Genomic DNA, 24191 nt, shown 5'->3' with positions numbered 1-24191 from the left:
AAAATTACTTTTTTTTGAAAAAAAATTTTTTTAATTTTTTTTTTTTGAAAAATTTTTTTTTCTTTATTTTGACATATTGTGAAAGATCTGAACTTTTTTTCAAAGCAATCGTACTGCTTTAACTGCATAGGGACAAAATATAAAGCGCGTAAGCGCCGCGTCGCTGTCTAACGCATAAGCATTGGTACGGAACCCATAGGAATGTTAACTAAATGTATACTTATTGTTAAAATCTCTATAAAATATCTGATAATTTGATGTGCATATGTCTAATGATCATTTTTGACCGCCAAATGGCTCATTTTTTTACTTTTTTCTCCATATCTCCGAAACCGCTAGACCTACCTTCATGAAAATTTTATCGTCAATACAAGTGAAATGTTTTTTGAATTATTCAAATCGGACGCTCCGTTCTCCTAAAAACTGAGTTACCGTTTTCGGCACTTTTTGCCCCGTATCTTCGGAACGGCTAGACCTGCCTTCGCCAAAAACTAATCAGCACGTCTCCTTATCAATACGAATCGAATGTTTTTTGAATTATTCAAATCGGTTGATCCGTGTTCCCGAAATCGTCGACGAAAATTTGTATCCGCCATACATACACACACGTACATACATACACACACACACACACATACACACAAACACACACACACACACACACACTCACACATACATTCATTTTTTCTAAGGTATGCCAAAATATTCAGAAACCTTTGAAACGTCGAGAAATGCAAAAATTTTCATTTTCGATTTTTTTGCGATTACTATAACTTGTCCTACGAGAAGTGAATTAGATGTTAGATGTCCAGGAACTTACTCAAAAGAGTATGAGGAGTTATTTGATTTACATTTTGAATTGTCAGCTCGAATTGAAGATATCTTAGAAAGTAGCATTAACGAAAACAAACCAAATATAGATTTAAAACACAGGCAAGTTAACATCAAACTTCCAGACATAAATTTACCAAAGTTCAGTGGAAATTAGTCGAAACGGAAGTCATTCATAGATATTTACAATTCACTTATACACAATAACGAGCAATTGTCAGACGTTCAAAAACTTCATTATTTAAAAGGGACATTACAAGCATCTGACTTTAATATCAAATCTTTCTATGACCAATGAAAATTACAACACGGCATATAATTTACTGCAAGATAGATATAACAATAAATACTTGATAATTACATCACATCTACAATCTCTAAATGATATAAAACCTATACTAAGAGATTCACATGAAAATCTACAATCATTTTTGAACCAAGCGAGGCAACAGACGCAGTCACTAGTAACAATTCACTAAGATGCAGTTTATTGGGAAATAATTTTAGTTTTTCAGCTCACAAATAAATTAGATCAACATACTCACTTAGCTTGGAGTCTATCACAACAAGAAGGAGAGCTACCTACATTAAACAAATTTTATAAATTTTTTGAAACCAGATCGTGTGCGTTGGAAACAGCAACCAAGACTGGTAAGATAGAACAGTCCGGAGCAAAAATCAAATTAGTAAATATAGTGTCTCAAGATAAACAGTATAAACCATGTATATATTGTAAATTGAAAGGTCATCATGTATATAATTGCTTTAAATTTAAGAAACTACCAATAACACAACGGCAGGAAATTTTAAGACTTAATCTCCATTGCGAGAAATGTTTAGAACCTGCTCATTTACCAGATGTATGTAAATTCAGTCAGAATTGCAGAATATGCCACAAGGAGCACCACATAATGATGCATGTATATAACGAAGAGTCCACCTCATCAACATTCAAAACACTCGAGGGGAGCTTTGTGAAACAAGAGCACTATTGGATAGTGGCTCACAGACCAACCTGGTGACAAAAGATTTAGCAAAAAGACTGCAGCTCCCACAATTTAATTCCCGAAACACTCTGAGTGTACTACAGGGCAAGTCATTAGGAGTATCTAAATCAACTAAAATCAAGATAAATTCAATTAATAGTTCGTATTGCAGATCAATAAACTGTATTGAAATAGATAAAATTACAACAAATTTACCTGCACAAAAAATTGATGCAAGTGACTGGAAAATTCCAAATAACATAAAATTAGCAGATCCCTCGTTTGCAAATCCTAGGCCAGTAGACTTACTAATCGGGGCAGAATTGTTCTTCAAAATTATGCAGCAAACTAGGCTGGCTATAATCTTCCTATATTGAAAAATAGTAAACTTGGGTGGATGCTATCGAGAAAATATAAGGAACCAGCACAACAAAAGTATGTATGATTCATTGTAAAAGAACAATTATACGAAGAAACTAACAAGCTTTGGCAGCCTGAAGGAATCAAGAATATATCCCCACCACAGGGTTTAGACAGAATTTGTAAAGACCACGTCATGAGAACTGTTCATCGACATAACAATGAAAAATATGAAGAGAGTTTGCCATTCATTCAAAACAACAACAGAGATGTTGGTGATACACATAACTTAGTTAAAACAGGTTTGATAAACCTAGAGAAAAGATTTAAAATAAATCATAATCCATTTAAATTAAATTCAAAATCTACAGAATATTTATTAGAAAGTAATGATATAATTGATAATATTAGGTCTACAAGAGATAGAAAAAGTAATTATTTGAACATCGATGAAAAAACTATAAGTTGCAATAAACAATATAACTTAAGAGCATCAAATTATAATAATACAAGTAATTCAAATGAATGTATATTAAAAATACATCCAATTGGTCAAACTTCTAAAAGTATTTTATCTCCATCGCACACCAATAACTTATTTCAAAAATTAACATTGGATGTACAGAATGGAAATGAGAAACATGATAAACTTGTTGGAAGTCGAGTAAACAAATTGTGCGAACAACAAACATTCGTTGAAAAGGAACATTTACAAGATCAACCTACAGTTAGTGTTAAATTAAATCAAGCAATACAATGTTTAAATGAATTCCCAAAAGATGAAAGAATCAGACAAGGCTCTTATGAAAATATCAACACAGCAGATATAGTATCGAGAGAAGCCACTCTTCAGGAAATAATTAATAACAGAATATGGTGGTTTGGTCCAACATGGCTATTATCAAATTTCGAATGGGCCACCAATAAGTATGAAGAATTGCCAGTAGAAGCAATACCAGAACTGAAAGTGCTGCAAATAAACCAGTCAAATATAATATCAGAAAACATATACTCAAAATATTTAAGTTTTAAGAAACTAATTAGAGTTATTGCATATTGTTTGAGATTTAACTTAAAATATCTTTGTAATACTGATACATTAACTTTGAGCACCAGAGAATTAGAATATGCTCACAATGCGATAATCAAATTAGCACAAAGAGAAGAGTTTAATAAAATTATTCATGAATTAGCAAATATGGGTATCACATGGAAATTTATACCTTCACATGCTCCACATTTTGGAGGCCTCTGGGAAAGTAATATCAAGTCTATGAAACATTACTTACACAGAGTTATAGAATCCACATGTTTGACTTATGAAGAATATTTGACTTTATTAATACAGGTGGAAGCAATTTTAAATTCCAGACCATTATTCTCATTAAGCGATAACAGTACCGATACTATATATTTAAGTCCCAGTAATTTTTTAATTAGCGACCTCATGACTGCCATCCCTGAACCAATAAATGACAAAGTTATTACCAATAGATTAAGCATACAGAAGCAAATTACAGCAATGCGAGATCGGTTTTGGCTTTTGTGGTCAAAGGCCTATCTCTCAGAACTACAAAGGCGTACAAAATGGAGTTCGGGCACCAGCAATCTAGAAGTGGGCACAGTAGTACTAATTCAGGAAGACCATGTACCACCATGTACCACCAACGAACTGGCCATTAGGACGAGTAACCTATGTACATCCAGGCAAAGATGGTAAAGTTAGAGCCGCAACTGTGAGGACTATGAATGGCTCTATATGCGACCAATTGTAAAACTAACGCCATTGGTTATGAAGGAAGCTTAAAATATATTTGTGTATGAAATATCTTAAGTTTTGTTATATAATGTTTATATAAATATTTAGTAATAGGGATCAAAAAAATTTATGATACTTATCCTCAGGATTAAAATTTCCATTTAGAAATCTTTTAGTATATCATGTTAGATTTAGTTATCCATAAGTCCATATTCATTTACAATTTTGAACCTTATACTGTTATCATGTTATATTATATTATTATCTCTATTATTCATGCATACCAGGTTTAAGAACTCATGTCACATATTATTATATTGTCTAGGTTATATGTCATGTCATTTCTTTTCGCAATTCATAGGTTATATCTTATAATATCTTAGGGTTGTATTCTTTAATAAACTTTACAAATTGTTGTAATGATGGATGCATACGCATCGGGTGGGAATATGGATAAAATATAATTAATTATGTCGCCATCTAACGGTGTGCTTTAGAAATAACCAAAATCTGGTAGGGGGGCTTTTGACCCGCCATTTTGAGCTTTTAATTTTATTCTTTACTAGCCGGCCCGACAGACTTCGTCCTGTCAAAAAAAATTGTAATGTGGCGGTGTTTTGTGCCTACCTTTTTTCTATTCTTTGCAAAAAATTATCCTGAACAGAACCGTCACCCTGGTAATAATTCGGTGTGAATTAAAAATAATTAAATAAAACACTATAAGCATTTAAAAGTAAGTAATTTTAATAATGTAAATCATAATTCAAAAATCAGTTCAATTTTCATTGTAGTGCTTTGTGATAAACGATGTTTTTTGTTTGATTACCTGGCGCATATACAAACAAATCTGATGGTTTTCCAATACGGAAACAAACAAAATACAATTTTCCATGTGAGAAACATGAGTTTTCTAAATTAATACCACAAACACTTCGCAACATTATAATTTTCGATCCAACCTTTAATTGAAGATTGTAAGGTGACAATCCTAGCAAACGTTTAAAAACTCCGGTGGATCGTCTTGGTTAGGTGCCGAATCAACTGTTTCGCCTGTAATTTGTTCTTGAATTTTGAAATTTAATTAATCTACACCAATGTTTTTGGCTGCCAATATAGCTTGATTAATAGAAAGATATTTCTATGTTTATATAAATATATTCAAAATTATATTATCAAAAACTACACAAAATGTCATGACATAGATCATTGTTTTTTTTTACAAAATGCGTTGCCTACTCGAGAAAGGGCGTTGCCTACCTCTAGAAGAAAAAGGCTGTTTTTAGGGTTTTCCCGGCAATTATTCGTTTTTTTCTCGCCGTAACAACCATCCTTGGGCTTCAACAAACATTTTAAAAAAAGAATTGGCCAAATTGGTCCAGGCGTTGTTGAGTTATGCGCTTACCAACACATTTTGCGATCCATTTTTATATATAAGATTATTATGTAAAATATAGTTGTTTAAAATACATGGCTAAGACAACATCTCCGTTTCATTTAAGTATATTATACACCCTTCCTCAAACTTGAATAATATATCATGAAAATGTAACATACTTGATTTCATTATATTTTTTTATAACAGATTTCGACATGATTTCCATTGGCTTGTGTTTCAAGGCAATTGAATTAATGTACGAAAAGGAGGAAAATACATTATCTCTCCTACCAGTATTGTATGATGGCGACGAAAACGTAGAAATATACTTCGAAAAATTCTTCAAAGAGAAGAAAACTATAATCTACACGCATAAAAAGGTAAGGTTAGATTCATATAATAATATACAAATAAATTGATAAATATATTTAGCATTCAGCTATTATTATTTATTTATTTATTTATTTATTATATTATTAATTATTATTTTAGTCCTCAGACGACCAAGCAAGTTGGTGCAAAAGTGGGCCTGACCAACAGCAACAGCAGAAAGGAGAAAATAAGAAGGGCGGCGATAGTCGCGGCGGACGAGATAAAAACCAGGGTGGTCAAAAAAACAACCGCGGTGTCCAAAATAATAATCGCGACGGGCGAGGCGACCGCGGCGGTTATAATGCTGCCAGCCGTGGCAGTGATGATGCTGCCCACCATGGCGGTTATAGTGCCGTCCGCGACGATAAGAGTGCCGTCTGCGATAACGTCCGCAGTATTCCTAAACCGATTGTTGAAAATGATTCAGATAAATTGTATAAAATGCTCAGTAATTTTTTTCAACATCGTACGTTTAAAACAAATAATAATTTATAAATTTAAATTAATAATTTAAATAAAAAATATTTCTATTTTTACACTATTACATTTTTATTTTAGAGTATTTTAAATTCTATGCTATATCAATCATATCCTATTTTCATATCGATGATCCCATATTCAATGCTTTTATACAGTATTATAAATTTAATTCCTACTTCCACTAAGTTCAAGTAATTTAAACTTCGGTTTCATTTGGATCAAATATTTCAATTTGATTTGATTTTTTTATCTCTAATATACATAGTTTATTGTTTAGTTCTAATCATATCATGATGGATATTAAATCATTTCTATATGATATCTATATTTGACTTATGTTGATTCTATTTCATCCTTTGCATTATGTTTGTTAACTTATAGTTATGTCCTCTTCTTTTAAATTTCAAGAATTTATTTTTTATATATCAAGAGTATGTGTATCCAAAATCTTACAATCTTTGGACATTTTTGTGATCGAGTTTTTACTAAATTTATTTTTACAATTGTTCACAATCATTTTTGAGGTTATGTTGAAACATTTAAATTTTCCATTGATATAGTGTAAATATTCATTAAATATTGCATTGAAAAGTTGAAAAAGTGATGGAGTGCTCTCAAAGAATACCAAGACGATCAACATAGTGAAAGTAGTGTTTTTTTGTGACTGTTACGCTTTTGTTACCGTCTACAGTCCACTAGAGTCTATGGCATAGGCACAGGCATGATTGAGTTGGCAACACTTCTAGAAGATGACACTAAGGGTGCGTTCGACTTGGACGCTTACGCGCTGTGAGCGCGCCGTGAGCGCGCTTTCATCGTTCGACTTGGCGCTGTGAGTGTCACATAAGTACGCTCGTAGAATCATCGTAGCATGTTCGTAGCACATATTTTGCGCTCATACGTGCTCACGCCACGGAGGTAAGGCACATGAAAGTGTCATGGCCGTTTATCAAAACGAATGCATGGAATGCATAATCTAATCCTAATTTCATTCATTCTTAGTTCAATAAGTACGCAAAAATGGCGAGCTGTGTATTACAATTATTTTTTAATATTAATATTACTATTAATTAATTTTAAATTTAATTAATTTTAAATAATTTTAAATTTTAATTTCAATATTACTATTAATTAAGCATAAGCTAACTAAATTTCATTTATTTATTAATTGTTAAACTCTTTATAATCCCGCAAAAATGCCAAAGTGTATATCACAATTATTTTTTAATATTAATATTAATATTAATTAATTTTAAATTTATTTAATTTTAAATAATTTTAAATTTTAATTTTAATATTAATATGAATTAAGCATAAGTAAACCAAATTTCATTTATTTATCAATTGTTAAATTCTTTATAATCTCGCTGAATGATCCAGAAAGTAATAAAATTTACACTATTACCGTTACCGCCACTTGCCGCCATTTTGATGCTTATTGACGCTCACAGTATCCAAAACGAACGGAATTTAGTTATCGATTCTAAGCGCTTATCGGCCAAGTCGAACGCTAAAAATTTGTGCTTATAAGCGTGAGCAACCACAGCGCGTAAGCGTCCAAGTCGAACGCACCCTAAGGGTGCGTTCGACTTGGGACGCTTACGCGCTGTTAGCGCGCCATGAGCGCGCTTTCATCGTTCGACTTGGCGCTGTGAGTGTCACATAAGTACGCTCGTAGCATCATCGTAGCATGTTCGAAGCACATATTTTGCGCTCATACGTGCTCACGCCACGGAGGTAAGGCACTTGAAAGTGTCATGGCCGTTTATCAAAACGAATGCATGGAATGTATAATCTAATCCTAATTTCATTATTCATTAGTTCAATAAGTACGCAAAAATGGCGAGCTGTGCATTTATAGTGTAAATATTCATTAAATATTGCATTGAAAAGTTGAAAAGTGATGTGAGGAGTGCTCTCAAAGAATACCAAGACGATCAACATAGTGAAAGTAGTGTTTTTTGTGACTGTTACGCTTTTGTTACCGTCTACAGTCCACTAGAGTCTATGGCATAGGCACAGGCATGATTGAGTTGGCAACACTTCTAGAAGATGACACTAAGGGTGCGTTCGACTTGGACGCTTACGCGCTGTGTGAGCGCGCCGTGAGCGCGCTTTCATCGTTCGACTTGGCGCTGTGAGTGTCACATAAGTACGCTCGTAGAATCATCGTAGCATGTTCGTAGCACATATTTTGCGCTCATACGTGCTCACGCCACGGAGGTAAGGCACATGAAAGTGTCATGGCCGTTTATCAAAACGAATGCATGGAATGCATAATCTAATCCTAATTTCATTCATTCTTAGTTCAATAAGTACGCAAAAATGGCGAGCTGTGTATTACAATTATTTTTTAATATTAATATTACTATTAATTAATTTTAAATTAATTAATTTTAAATAATTTTAAATTTTAATTTCAATATTACTATTAATTAAGCATAAGCTAACTAAATTTCATTTATTTATTAATTGTTAAACTCTTTATAATCCCGCAAAAATGCCAAAGTGTATATCACAATTATTTTTTAATATTAATATTAATATTAATTAATTTTAAATTTATTTAATTTTAAATAATTTTAAATTTAATTTTAATATTAATATGAATTAAGCATAAGTAAACCAAATTTCATTTATTTATCAATTGTTAAATTCTTTATAATCTCGCTGAATGATCCAGAAAGTAATAAAATTTACACTATTACCGTTACCACTTGCCGCCATTTTGATGCTTATTGACGCTCACAGTATCCAAAACGAACGGAATTTAGTTATCGATTCTAAGCGCTTATCGGCCAAGTCGAACGCTAAAAATTTGTGCTTATAAGCGTGAGCAACCACAGCGCGTAAGCGTCCAAGTCGAACGCACCCTAAGGGTGCGTTCGACTTGGGACGCTTACGCGCTGTTAGCGCGCCATGAGCGCGCTTTCATCGTTCGACTTGGCGCTGTGAGTGTCACATAAGTACGCTCGTAGCATCATCGTAGCATGTTCGAAGCACATATTTTGCGCTCATACGTGCTCACGCCACGGAGGTAAGGCACTTGAAAGTGTCATGGCCGTTTATCAAAACGAATGCATGGAATGTATAATCTAATCCTAATTCATTCATTCATAGTTCAATTCTTAGTTCAATAAGTACGCAAAAATGGCGAGCTGTGCATTACAATTATTTTATATATTGATATTAATATTAATTAATTTTAAATTTAATTAATTTTAAATAATTTTAAATTTTTATTTTAATATGAATTAAGCATGAGCAAACGAAATTTCATTTATTTATTAATTATTAAATTCTACATAATCCCGCTGAATGATCCAGAAAGTGATAAAATTTACACAATTACCGTTACCGCCAGTTGCCGCCAGTTGCCGCCATTTTGATGCTTATTGACGCTCACAGTATCCAAAACGAACGGAATTTAGTTATCGATTCTAAGCGTTTATCGGCCAAGTCGAACGCTAAAAATTTGTGCTTATAAGCGTGATCGCTCACAGCGCGTAAGCGTCCAAGTCGAACGCACCCTAACAAAACAAAAATCCTTTTTTTGTTTTTGAGAGTTCGAGCGCCACGAGTTTCCGTAACCTATTTATTAATTAGAATTTTGTAGAGAAGCCGGAGTTTCTGTAAGTAAATATATTAATTTTGATATATGTGCTTGTTTGTATCAGAATTCTGATAAAGATATCTTTTCACAAAATTTTGAATTATCAAAATTTACAAGTTTGTTTGTATTACAAATAAAGTTGTTTATTTATTATTACAGTTATTCACTATGTCTAAGAAATTCCCAAGACACGTTTATTAATTGCAAAAACAATTGCAATGCGGACTTAATACCATCCAGCAGTTCTTGGCAACAATGTGGAATGTGTTTAAGATGGCTTCACTTTGAGTGTGATCCCAGTTTAGCTTTACGTTCCTTATCACCAGCATCTTTAGGAGATCCAAATTTTAAATATTTTTGTGTTCTATGTGAACTACATATCGAAAATAACACATATCCCAAATTAAAATTGGATAAAAGTCATCTAAAAAAGAGAAAGACAATATGTAAAAAGACCTGAACCTTTTCTAAAAATAAGTTAATGGTACTAATAACATTTTTTTATATATTATAAAATAATTAGCAAAAAAGTGGAGTTTTTTAATTTTCATACAGTAAATAATATTTCCACTGCACACCACTAATTTATAAGCAAAAAAATAAGATGAGCTGTAATAAACTGCAGAAAAATAACAAAATAATTAGCAAAAAAATGGTGTTTTTTTAATTTTCATACAGTAAATAATATTTATAATAGTTTCAACAAATTAATAATTCGTGCAATACTATGTGAGGGTGATTTTTGAACTATGTTTATAGAAAGTTGTCACAATAAATTAAAAAGCGTGTTTTTAGGACGCAAATGCTGCAGGCGACTGGACAGAGCAGTATTTTAAATGTTGAAAAGAATGCGTTTCACCAGAGAAACCGAAAAAATATATACATACCGGTAACATCAGTTCCGTCGGAGCGCCTATATACGAAGGCTGGCATGATAACAATATAGAAATGGCTCTTCGAAACACCAATATTAATTTCGAAAACAATATGTCTGCTAAATATTATCTCAGTGAGATTCAAGAGTAATATGGAAACATATATTCGATTGCACTAGTATGGCGTTACTTTACTACTTTCGTATGTTTCAAGAATTTGGTTCGATGTACTTACATTTACTAAAAATACTCCTATTTATGTTATTATCAATATTAATTATATCATAGTTGTTATTGATATTAATATTTATGAATATATCATTCCATATATTCTAATAAATCCATTTTGCGGAACAATTTTTACACATTTGGTTTTGAAGAAAATGTAAATCAGTGCCCACACTAATAAATAATTGCGCCAAAATTTAATTTTCTGTAGTTGCAAGGATCGCAATTGCATTTTGTATTTCTTTCCAGTTTTGATCGTCGCAACAGTTGCAGGTATTTGTAGTAAGTTTACGTAGTTAAATTTTAAATAAGTGAATATGGAGATAAGTTCTCTTAAAAATGAATTTCAATTATTTAATTTAAATAATTTCAATTATTTAATTTAAATAATTTCAATTATTTAATTTAAATAATTTTATTTGAATTTAATTTTATTTTTATTTTATTTCAATTTAAATATTTCAAGTAATCAGTTATAGTTTTTTTTAAATAAATTTCAAAATTGGTACCATTATATTTGAGTGTTAATGAAATATAGTGATTTTTAAAAAGAGGGTTCATGCGGACATGTGTCCTCATCATGGCCTGTATAATGAGGGGAAGACTATGTGTTTATGGTCAGAAATTGTAGCAGGCTATAAACTAAATAAGATGCTGAAGGCGTGCGAGCCTCCTTTGTTTAGAGATTACTCTGAATTGGAGACTAAGTTTATGAGAAGCACCCCCGATTATAAAAACGTGAAGAAGTATGTAAAAAGAACTCAAAATCAATCGTGTATTGAGAGCTCAGATGATAACACTCTGAGCTCTATCCCAGAAAAGCAAAAACCAGCGCAGAAAGGTATGTTATTTAATATTTTTATTACACCGAATTAAACAATATAATCTATGTTAATATATATTCAATGGAGATACAAACAAACCAAGATGAAGAAGTGGTAAGAGCTCTTTCAAAGTGAGAGAAATAAGGCAGCTTCACAGATTCAATCCGTTAAAAAAAAAACTAACTTCATGTTACCTATTAAGACGAACGAAGAATTAGACGATTTAGAAAAAAAGCTGAAGAATATGGATACCTTCAGGGATTTGGTAAATACAAATATTTTCTATAGTTAATGTTTCTATAGTTCATATGCAATGTATTTAATAAGTTCTTATTTACAGTCGATTCAGCTAACTCTGACCGGCGGAACAAACAAAAAGCAATTGATTACATCAATGCTAAAAAATGTATGAGCAAAGACCTTACAACTTTGTTTTCAAGTGCGGGTCAAAAGGGTAAGAGAAACCCTCGAAAAAGTAAATGCGATTCCTGTTCAATTATTTCATCCACACACATTATCTTTTTATTAGGGAGCAATATATGGCAATCTTTATTAATTGAATACATTTTATATCCATTTATTTTAACAAAACCAATCTTGGGTTTTTTTATGTCTTTCAATATCATTTGGATCTACATTTGATTTATCATTAAATTGTTCGAGTAGTCTGCATGATACTTGTTGCAAAGGCTTTGCTGGTCCTCGTATCAATTTTAGTAACTGTCCCAAATATCTTTCAAATGGAAAACAGTTGTTGCACTGGTCAACACTGATTTCTTCCCTTACCGCATCATTTATCATGTGAAAAATACCATGAGTATTATATACAAGCATGCATTCTCCATATAGTTTTACCAATCGCAAATAAAATTTTTCGATCAACACCAATGCCTAATCCCATAATTTTTTATTAGAGTTTCTGAACATATATTTCTCATAGCAGCATGGAAGTTAAGAAAATTTTTATATAGCTTTCCGGGCAGAAAAGAAAATTTTTTATCCAAGAACTCGCATGAAATTGAAAAAAAAGTGGTGCACATGTGGAAGACATTCTTTTTTCCGAAATTCAAAAATCGTATACATAAAAAGTAAAATATTCAACTTGAGTTTACATGGTACAAGCAACGACATGAAAAAGTATACTTAGATAAAATATGGATCGAAAATTTGAGTATTACAAATATTGAAACGTATATGGAACTAAAAAATATAAATGGAGTATTTTCGTTTCTAGTACAGAAATAAAATCGATTACAAAATGCGCAGTCACTTGTATGTTCAAAAATAAATCTTATGTATAGCTTTAATATAGTGGTAAAATAAAAAAAATTATGTAAAATTATAAGAAACATGTTATTATAGCGATAGCATGTGCTATTAGTAACTATAATTATATTATTAATGATTCATATAATTTTACATTCATTTTAAAGTTATCACATTTAATGTATTGTAGAAATGTATTCAAGCGTTTGTAGTTTTCCAATTGTAAGTTTAGTGAAAAACAAAGAAAATTTTATTATATCTTACCAGTTTATCCTACAAGTTACATGTGTTGATCGTTGAATATTTAAAATTAGTTAAATATAGTTTATTGCATTAAAAGCTGATTATTCTCTTCAAGAATTTCTTAATATTTGCAAACATCAATACAAATTTTTAATATCGATTTCGAGTGCGAATCGATTTTACTCTATATTACCTTTTCTTTATATAATATCCAGGCTGCATAACAATTCAATTCAATTCCTTTTTATATTAATATTTAACAAACTTAGTAGATACATATACATAAGTGATTTAGTAAAGATTGGGAAGAACTTTTACCAGAGATCAGTTATGTCAGTCGAAGGTCCCAAGATTTTACAATCACAATTGAATTGGATAAATCATTCTTCACGACCTTGAATAATTTATATAAGTATTGAAATATCTTCGTTTGCCAATAGATTATAGCATTTTATACATGGTTACGTACAAATGTATACATGATTTGCGTACAAATTAAAAGAATCCTCTTGATTTGAACCTTTGAGCGAATATTATTTATTGTGATGTCACTACCTTCTTCGACTAAACTAAGGTCAGTTATACCATTTGATCCATGATTAAGAAATCCGTACAAATTAAAACTATGTTTCTGATTAATTATGCATGGCGATGAAGAATCTACAAGCTAATACTATTTATTGTGATGGCACCTTTTCTAAATATCTCAAAATTATTAAATGTGTCAAAATTCCTTCTGTGACTGAATTATAGATATCATTTTATTTAACATTCGATGTTCGCGCCAAACACGCAGCCCTCATAGGATGTCGTAATTTACGATAAGGAGAATAAATGTGGTCATATACCTTGTCGTGGGCTCTCAATGCCCAGAAAACAAACTATTTCTCCATTGAAGGTTCATAAGGGTGTAAGCCCCTTCCTTATACTGTTGAAATACAAAAATTGTCACGGGGAGATGCGTAGCTAACAACTTCAAATTATAAACTAATAAAAGTGTATGAAGCGAGGGCAGAGTTCACATCCTGTGTTGATAGTGAACAGGAAAAAAACGAACAAATAGAGGATAGTCCCAATATAGAGAAAGGTACATTATCAATATCTTTATATCATATCATTCAACAAAACATCATGTTAATATTTATTGCTGAAGTGATATGTGAAATTGAACATGGAGAAGTAGAGGAGAGTCCCAATATGGAGATGCGCCATTTATTTAAAATTAATATAATTAAATTATTTATAAAAATCTTATATGTGTGAAATTGAGCAAGGAGAAATAGAGAGTCCCAATATGGAGAGATGGTTACATTATTTAAAATTTAATAATATTTTATTAAAATCTTTTAAATTCCAATAAACAAATTCTAGTTGCAGAGACAAGTTAGATAGCATAATAAATGCTCTATCAAAATTAACTTATGAAGTTAATGAAATGAACAAGATATGAGGAGCTTTTATCGTATAAGAGGGCTTCTGAAGCATCAAAGTTGGATGCTCCACAACAAACACTTTTTAAACTTACCATAACCTCAGATTTTGAGATGCTTGAGATAGAAGCGAAGCTTGTAGTTAACAAGCATTGAGAGATTTGGTAAAAATAAAAAAAAAATTCAAATGAAGATGAATTTTCAGTTAAATTAACAAATTTTTATTTGCAGGCGTTACAATTGTCACTAGTTGGTGTGAGACAACAAAGCAAATGGTGACACTTATTTTAAAAAAAGCACTCTCGAGAGCATTGGCAGTGTCCTATTCAAGTAAGGGCAGGAAAGGGAAGAGAAATTTTTCTTCACTGCTACTATACAGTTGTGTATTAGGTATGTACATGCATATACAAATAGTATGTGCATATGTAAATAATCTCATATATGAATATTTAAACATATTTACAAACCAAAACACTAAGGTTCTAAATTTTATGCATATATAATATATTTAGACATTATACATGTATATTCATATTTATATTTGGCATAGATGCAGTGCGTTTAAAATTCCATGCAGCTACAGACTTAATAATTACACAACACATAAGCTCCTCTCTAGCCTCATCAAGAGACTGGAATGGAGGAAAAAGAGAAAGAATGGCTGCAAAAGACGAAGCTATAAATTTTTTTAACAATAACTTAGTTTGATTTTCATTCTCTAAAATGACATACTGTTTTTTTATATTCATATTTTATACATACATATATATGTTGATAGTTGATATAGATAATATATATATATAATATATATATATATATATATATATATATCTATATATATATAAATCTCGTGTCACGATGTTGGTTCGCGATGGACGCCCAAACTACTGGACCGATTTTAAATTTTAATGGCTCATCGTGTGCATATATATCCAACTTAGGTTATAGGAAATTTTGAAAAGTAAATTTGAAATATAAATATATAATTTTTATAAATTTCTAAAAATTTTGACAGGAAATGACCAAAAAAAAAACAAAACACTAAAATGACAAATGTCAAAATTAAAGGAAATTTGGATATATAATTTTTGAAAAAAAAATTTGACATTTCAAAAAATAAAATTCAAAAACATGTACATATATAGAAATATCCAACATTTATATCCAAATTTGATGAAATGCTACATTCAAATCACTGTTTATAGTTTTAAATCTAATTAAAAATCAATGCTTAAAAATTTAAATGTCATCTGTCAATATTTATGAAAATAATTATATAAATAGATTTATGATTTAGATTTAATTGATTAGCTTACCAAATTATTTCGGAAGCCAAAACTTCATTAAAACCTTATAGATTAGAGATCACAATAAAAAAGCGGCACTTGAATTTAAAAATAATCATAACCAAAATTTTGACATTTCACAAAAAAAGAATGTTTAACGAGTTACTTCTATAATAACGCAAATAAATTAACTATTCCAAGTTATGTTATAGAAAATATTGCCTAACAAATTATAGATACAAAACAATATTGTAAAATAAATAATTATAAAAAATTTTGACAGAAAATGGCAAAAAAAAACAAAACACTAAAATGACAAATGTCAAAATTTACGGAAAATTTGAGAAAAAAAGATTTATGATTTTTGAAAAACAAAAATTGACAGTTCAGAAAATATAATTCAAAAACATGTACATATATAGATATATCCAACATTTATATCCAAATTAGATGAAATGCTATATTCAAAATCACAATTTATAGTTTTAAATCTAATTAAAAGTCAATGTTTATAAATTTGAATAAATGTTGACATGAAAATCGTCAAATGTCATTTGTCAAAATTTATGAAAATAATTATATAAATAGATTTACAATTTATATTTATTTGATTAGCTTATTAAATTATTTCGGATACCAAAACTTCATCAAAACCTTATAGATCAGAGATCACAATAAAAAAGCGACATATTGAATTTAAAATTAATCATAAACAAAAATTTGACATTTCACAAAAAAAATGTTTAACGACTTCAATAAGAAACAAATAAATTAATTATTCCATGTTATATTGCCGAAGAAATTATAGATACAGCACAATATTGTAAAATAAATATCATATATTAATTTTCGACCAAAAAGGAAATATTTTGACATTTACAAATATACTGCATATTGAATATATGAAATTGACATTCACTATTTTTCAATTAAATGAAAATGTAAAAAATCAAATATTTATATAAAAAATTGTATATTCAGATGAAGATACTGATTTGTTAATTTAGACTGAAACCTGATTTATTCATTAATTTAAAAAAAAAATGACATAAACAAAATTAAAATAAACAAAACACCTGCATCATGCGTTGGAATTAATTATCGAAGTGTAAAGAAATTTGTGTAATTAAAATAAAATATTATTATTATATGAGTTGAGATAAATTTTGATTGCCATCGCAAACGTTAATCATACAGAAAATTGTAACCTCTTAAATGGAATAGTACAATCTGAAGGTATCATTGCAATCTGACAAAAACAAACTAGACAAACTAAATATTATATCATATTATATTAAATTTCGATCGAAAAGAAAATATTTTGACAGTTATAATTAATTTGAAATAAAATGCAAATGTCAAAAATCAGAGCTTTATGTAAAAAAATATTTATTTCCACAATATTCCTGTGTTGATTTAGCCAAACTTATGAATTTAACAATTATATAATTTATTCATTGATGACTTAAAATAATTATTAATTTATTAAAAAATAAATAATATTTGAAAGAAAATTTTATTGGCATATATGACATGACAAAAGTATAATAAACAAGTGATGCGAGTGAATTAATTTACGAAGTATGAAAAGTCAAATAATTTTGAAAATTATAACAAGTTTTTAACTATTTGTCAAAGAATCCGAGTCCAAATCTATTAAATATTTGATTTTTGGCACTTTTATTAATTTTTTATCAATTTAGATGTTTTTTATGGCAAAACAACGTTTGCCGGGTTAGCTAGTATATATATATATATTGAAATGTATTGGGTTTTGTTGGTAACGTGTTCGTATTGACCTCCTAGTCAAATACAGCCTTGCCGAGCGGTGGTTATAGAAATAGTAGGCTTCGGATTTGCCTTGAGTTCTTATTAAGATATTGGCTGAAATATCACTTCTAAAGAATAACACTGATTGACTATTTCAACAACACTTTATTAGCACCCACAATGATGATTAACAATTGACTTTACACGACTAATATTGCGACTCTGCTGAGGCCAACAGCAACTACGCTGTGGCCTACAGCAACTCTGATGTAATAAAGACTACTCTTTTGTGATTCCAGCAACTCTGACTCTAACTCATATCAGTACTCTTTATATACTACTTAAGTGGGACTGCAAACACCTTACGATGGCGTACTTAAAGTATTTGCTGATTGTGATAATTACTGCAATCGATATCGAATTTGGCATATCAGCATTGCCATTACACAATGCAGCATTATCGATTGCTATTACACAATACGCCACCCCTAAAGTGTCTGTCAGTCCCTTGACAGATTAATAAAAAAAAATTTTACGGGAGTTTGTGCTTCTCCTCCCCCTTGGAAAAATTATTGTCCTCAATAATTACTGAAGCATAAATAGAAATTTTCTAAATTTACCTAAAACTTCAATAATAGTTACTTAATTCCATAAAATAATCTGAAATGTTTTCTTTTCCATATTTGTTTAGGTAAATTTAAAATGACAAAAATTATTTTATTTAAAAAAAATAATTATCAAAATCAGAATATTTGCTTTAAAAAAAGCACCTAAAAAATTTCATTGTAATTTGTTGTAATTAATAAAGATTACATTTAATTCAAATAAGACAAAATTAAAAATCACAAGTAAATTGATTTCACGAATAATATATGTTTTTAAATGAGTTGACATAATATCAGACTTGCTGCTTTATTCTAGTGCTAGTAGAGTCGAGAATTAGAATTGGAACTGAAATTTAAATATGATATGGCTTCATATAATAAAATGGTACAATAAATTATTATTTATTTCTTATTATGTAATTAAACTCGCATTTTACTACTATCAATTAATGCAGAAATGTTAGTAAACAATAAAAATAAAATATCGATAATTAAATTAATTAAACATGAATTATATAAAATTTTCGATGTAATAATTGTTTTTATATATGAGAGCAATTTGACTACTATTTTTTCTGTCTCAGCTTTTTTGACGTAGTATGCAATTTAATACTATCTGAATTCAGTCAAACACTCAAGTTGTATAATTCGTGTTACTGCTATGTCAATGTATGTAGCGTAAAAGTGATTAGGTAGACGAAAAGGAACAGGTTTTTGACCTCTTTGATTTAAACTGTTTATAGATTGTTTTTAAATATGATGCTTTTGGAAAATTTATGTGATATAATTAATTTGAATTTTGATTAATTGATCTAATTGCTACATACTTCAACATTAACAATAGATTCCTGGGCCTTTTTGATTCATAACTTTTGAAAGACTTCAATATTAGAAATAATACATTTAGAAATAATAAAATATTAGTGGCCACTCAACTTGGAATCATTACACAATAATTTTTGTATTTTATGTAAATGCGAATTATTGATATAAACGCTTTCAAATACATTTTTGTTTGAAAGTATATAAAATTTTAAATGCACTATAAATTTTTATTTCTCTCATTGGTGTTATAACTGTATCGAACGCTTGAAAATTATAGTTGATTATTATCAATATATATATATAAAAATTAAAATTTTTAAATAATACGAAACAATTTACTGTAAATTAATTTAATAAATCAAAGATAAATTTTCAAATTTAATGAGATAATAATTGGGTATTAATATGTTTAACATTAATAATATACTCAAATTTTCAAATAGTTTCAGAACAAAGTTTTGTAATAAACATTAAGATTCATACAGATTCGCAAAGTTCGCAAAATAAATCATAAATGAATTAAGTCTAGTACTGTTTTGAAATTGTATCGTTCACGTTATATGATATTTCTTTATTTAAATTTCAAAAGAGAAATATGATGAATCCTTTAACACTATTAACCCAAATAATCGAAAAATACAAGTAGTATGTACAATTACGTACATTTAACTAGAATTTACTTAAAGATTTAGTAAAATAATGCAATTATTATAATCGGAAGAAATATTACTTAAATTTATTTACTAAAGAAAAAATTACTTTAATATAGATGCCGCTAAAGTTTATAAACGTTGTGCGTTCAATAAATTTACTATAACACCATGAAATTAGAAAATCATATTGTATCAATAATTCTAACATAAATATTTTCTTTTTTTTTTCTTCTTTATTGCGGGGATGGTTTGTAATATATTATTGACATGAACTTAAAATTTTCCCCTTCAATTCTATAACATTCGGTATTTTGGGCAGTTGATTAATAGTAAATAATGCAATTTTTTATTAATACTTTTTCTAATTAAAAGTTAAATTATTCAGTACTTTTATCGAGCGTAAAAATAAAATATTTAGAAAGAAAATTGTGCACTTTAGTGCACTTTACAAATTACTTGACCTCTGAGGTTCTATATTAGCCAAATAGTCATCATTAACATGTTTGTTAGCTTTCTAACAAAATTTAATATTATGAGGAATTTTAATAATCCTACAATTTTTATTTTGGTTTTTTTTTAATAGCCCCATAATTATTATTTTGGGTTTTTCTACCCCATTTATGTCCTTTACTATAATTTTTGCAGGTTTCCCTAAAAATTTATCGGTACATTCTGAAGTTTGGGAACCTGGAATGATAGGACTTGCAGGCACATTGGCCATAGAAGTGGCATTAATAGCCAAATTTGAAGTCATCCTGAATCGACGATATCGACGATGTTGGCGTTAGACCGCTCGAAAGCCGGGTTACTAACTTTATCAACATAAATAAAATGATTCGCGATTGCAGGGAATAAATATTAATTTAAATGAAAATTGTATCATTCTGAACTGCGATATCATCTGTGTTGGCGTTAGACCGCTCGAAAGCCGGGTTACTAACTTTATCAACATACATAAACTGATTCGCAAAGTTCAAGGAATGAATATTAGTTAAAGATGACTCTCTTTTACCCTTCAGAGAATTCTATATAAAATTATAAAATTGAAATTATTTTTTCGCTCGTGATTGTCGAAACTGCTGTAATAGTTATTTAATCAACTGTCCGCTGTTATAGAATTATTAACCCAAGCTACCATTCTAATCAATATAATTGACATAAAAATAATTACTCTAACAAGATTTTCATCTACATAGTTTCTATCTTAAAAAAAATTCTCTTCAAATCTTAGATGAACTGGTTGTCATTCCTGGATGTGCAAATTTCTTGTATAAAGAAAAAATGGTTAACTTTGCCTGGGGAGAGTTGCTGACATCTTCTGGTAGTGTGATGTCCGAAAAAAGAAAATAAATTTGTCACTTACTTAGAGTGAGTCGCTGTCGTTGCTTACGGTTCAGTGTTGGTAGAGCCGCCACCTTGCTACCCTTAGTTCCTCGAATTAGTATCGCTGGGTTGCTGGATCCGCCCTTGAGTCTGCAGCCTCCGGGGTGCGAAAAACTCGGTTTTCACGTTCACAGGCAACGTCGAATACTAATTCTTCACTACAAGGTATCGCACCGCTGGACACCATGAAATGTATTGGGTTTTGTTGGTAACGTGTTCGTATTGACCTCCTAGTCAAATACAGCCTTGCCGAGCGGTGGTTATAGAAATAGTAGGCTTCGGATTTGCCTTGAGTTCTTATTAAGATATTGGCTGAAATATCACTTCTAAAGAATAACACTGATTGACTATTTCAACAACACTTTATTAGCACCCACAATGATGATTAACAATTGACTTTACCCGACTAATATTGCGACTCTGCTGAGGCCAACAGCAACTACGCTGTGGCCTACAGCAACTCTGATGTAATAAAGACTACTCTTTTGTGATTCCAGCAACTCTGACTCTAACTCATATCAGTACTCTTTATATACTACTTAAGTGGGACTGCAAACACCTTACGATGGCGTATTTAAAGTATTTGCTGATTGTGATAATTACTGCAATCGATATCGAATTTGGCATATCAGCATTGCCATTACACAATGCAGCATTATCGATATTTGTTTAATAATTATAAATTTATTATATTTGAATTATAACTAAAGAGTGAAATAGATATTTTTATAGAGTCAATTGATTTATTCTCTATGCAACATTCCGATGGCGATTACAGAATTATTATTGCTACCAACTACTTCCTGAGACAATTTTATACTTGACAGTATCAGGAAGGGTCATACACCTCCTAATCATTTTTTGTACCTTCAAGGCAGAAATATCTGTGGGCCACAAATATTTGGTTTTCTGGGCATTGAGAGCCCACGAAGAAGGTATGTGCCCACATTTATCTTCCTTATCGTAAATTACGACATCCCATGTCGGCTGCCAACAAATTTTAATGATACTTAACTGAATATTTGTTTATAATTATACTTATTTCAATTTAACAACTTACCTCCATTTTAATAAAAATTGTTATACACAAACTGTAAAAAACTACGAAAAACTATGAAACACAATACGAACACGCGGAATTTTCTAGACACAAAACACAATGCACAATACGAGAACGCGGGAAAGAATTACCTAAGCCATTGCATCGTAGATAAGTAAACACGCATTGCATCCAAAGCGCTGTAGATGGCATAGAATGCACTCTCTATGATGAATTATGGCGCCAAATTCTACGCGTCAGAGTTATTTACTTATAATTGAAATATCAAAAAATATTTTTCACAATTCGCATGTTTTGAACTATTTAGGATGTTTTATTTAGATATATAATATTAATATTGTAGTATAGTGTAGAGTATAATGTCAATATAATGCCTTCGTACTATAATAATATGATTTCCATATATGCATGCAATGTAAGTATTTACATGCATTAACCTCAAAATGGCGTTTGCGTGTATCTAAAATTTTTCATGTTCATATAAATAAATGTTAATATTGTTTTTTGTATAGTTCATGTGTATTACTTTCAAACAACAGTGGTAGTAATGAATGCTTATAAAAAAGAAGATACTATAATGGTTTATAATAGGACTTCTGTGGTTTGAAAACTTTCTCCAAATGCAGCATACTGGCTAAATTTTGTTGTAGGTAATGTTATATATTGAATTATAAATTATGACAAAATTTTGAATTGCACACGATTTAACAAATAACTTTTTTTCAGCCTTTAAAAATAACAATTGTTGTTATTTTTTATAAAGTTCTTTGAAAAACAGAATATAGTAAGAGAAAAGTGAAGTAAGTTACATGCACATTAATATATATATATATATATATATATATATATATATATATATATATACTTATTTATATTTAATAAATCAATGCACACACTTAGTAAATAATAATGTATTTGTATATTCTAGATGGATTGAATTGAAATCATTGTAAAATCAGAAGTAATTTAAAAACTTTCGACAAAAAAAAAACTACTGTCTTCACGCACAAGAAGATTTGTTCGCAGACAACTGAATTGATTTTAAGTTTATCGAGTTAATATTTTTTTCAGGAATATTGCTTTTGCTTTAAAACAGTAGTTGATTAATAACTTTTTGTTTCACTACAATATAATCATACTGATTTAAATTTATTTCAAAATATTAAATATAATGTATACCTATTTGCATATATAATGTATATATAATTTATTTTAATTTCTTTCTGATGCTGATTGAATTCAAGAATTTATAGAGAATATCTATGAGAATGAAAATTCGATAAATAATCTATGAAATTTAATTAATTATTATTATTGCTAAATTATTAAAGTTATATTGTAAATACTAAATAAATATTTTTTTTTATTAATGCTGTTTGTCCAATACTAATTAAATAATATTATTTTTTCTTTTAAATGAATATATATTTAATATTTCAGAATGAAGGGTCAATATTTTGAGTATGGTTTATATATGTTTTTCAATATGGTATAAATATTATTTTTACCTATTCTCCTCATATTTGGAATACGGGCATAATATGGAAAAATGTTAAGCAAATCATATAAGCTAAATATCATATTCCTGCATTCGTCCCTCATTCCGAATCTGAGCGGAATATGGCCGAATGTTAACAAAATCATATGGGCTCAATATTTGAAAACAATATTTAGCTTACGTAAAAAACATATTCAGCTCATATTCGTTTCTACTAGGAATCATGAACACTCTATCCAAATTATCATATGAAATTAATGAAATGAATGAAGACATGAAGGAGCTGTTGTCATATAAGAGAGATTCCGGTCACAGGTAATTATGCACGGCGAGATTTTTTTTTGAGTGATCTTTTTTATTTTAATAAATTTAATTCGAAAGAAAATTGGAGCACCCCTAGGCGACAACGAATGTTTCTAAAACCATCAATTAGATTTACACCAGTTTCTCGCAAAGGTATATGCATTTG

The sequence above is a fragment of the Ctenocephalides felis genome, unplaced genomic scaffold (assembly GCF_003426905.1).
Source record: "Ctenocephalides felis isolate EL2017-DRISC unplaced genomic scaffold, ASM342690v1 CF-g0.4_SCAFFOLD_00845, whole genome shotgun sequence".
In the NCBI taxonomy this organism is placed as follows: domain Eukaryota; kingdom Metazoa; phylum Arthropoda; class Insecta; order Siphonaptera; family Pulicidae; genus Ctenocephalides; species Ctenocephalides felis.
Note: the sequence above shows the minus strand (reverse complement) of the source record.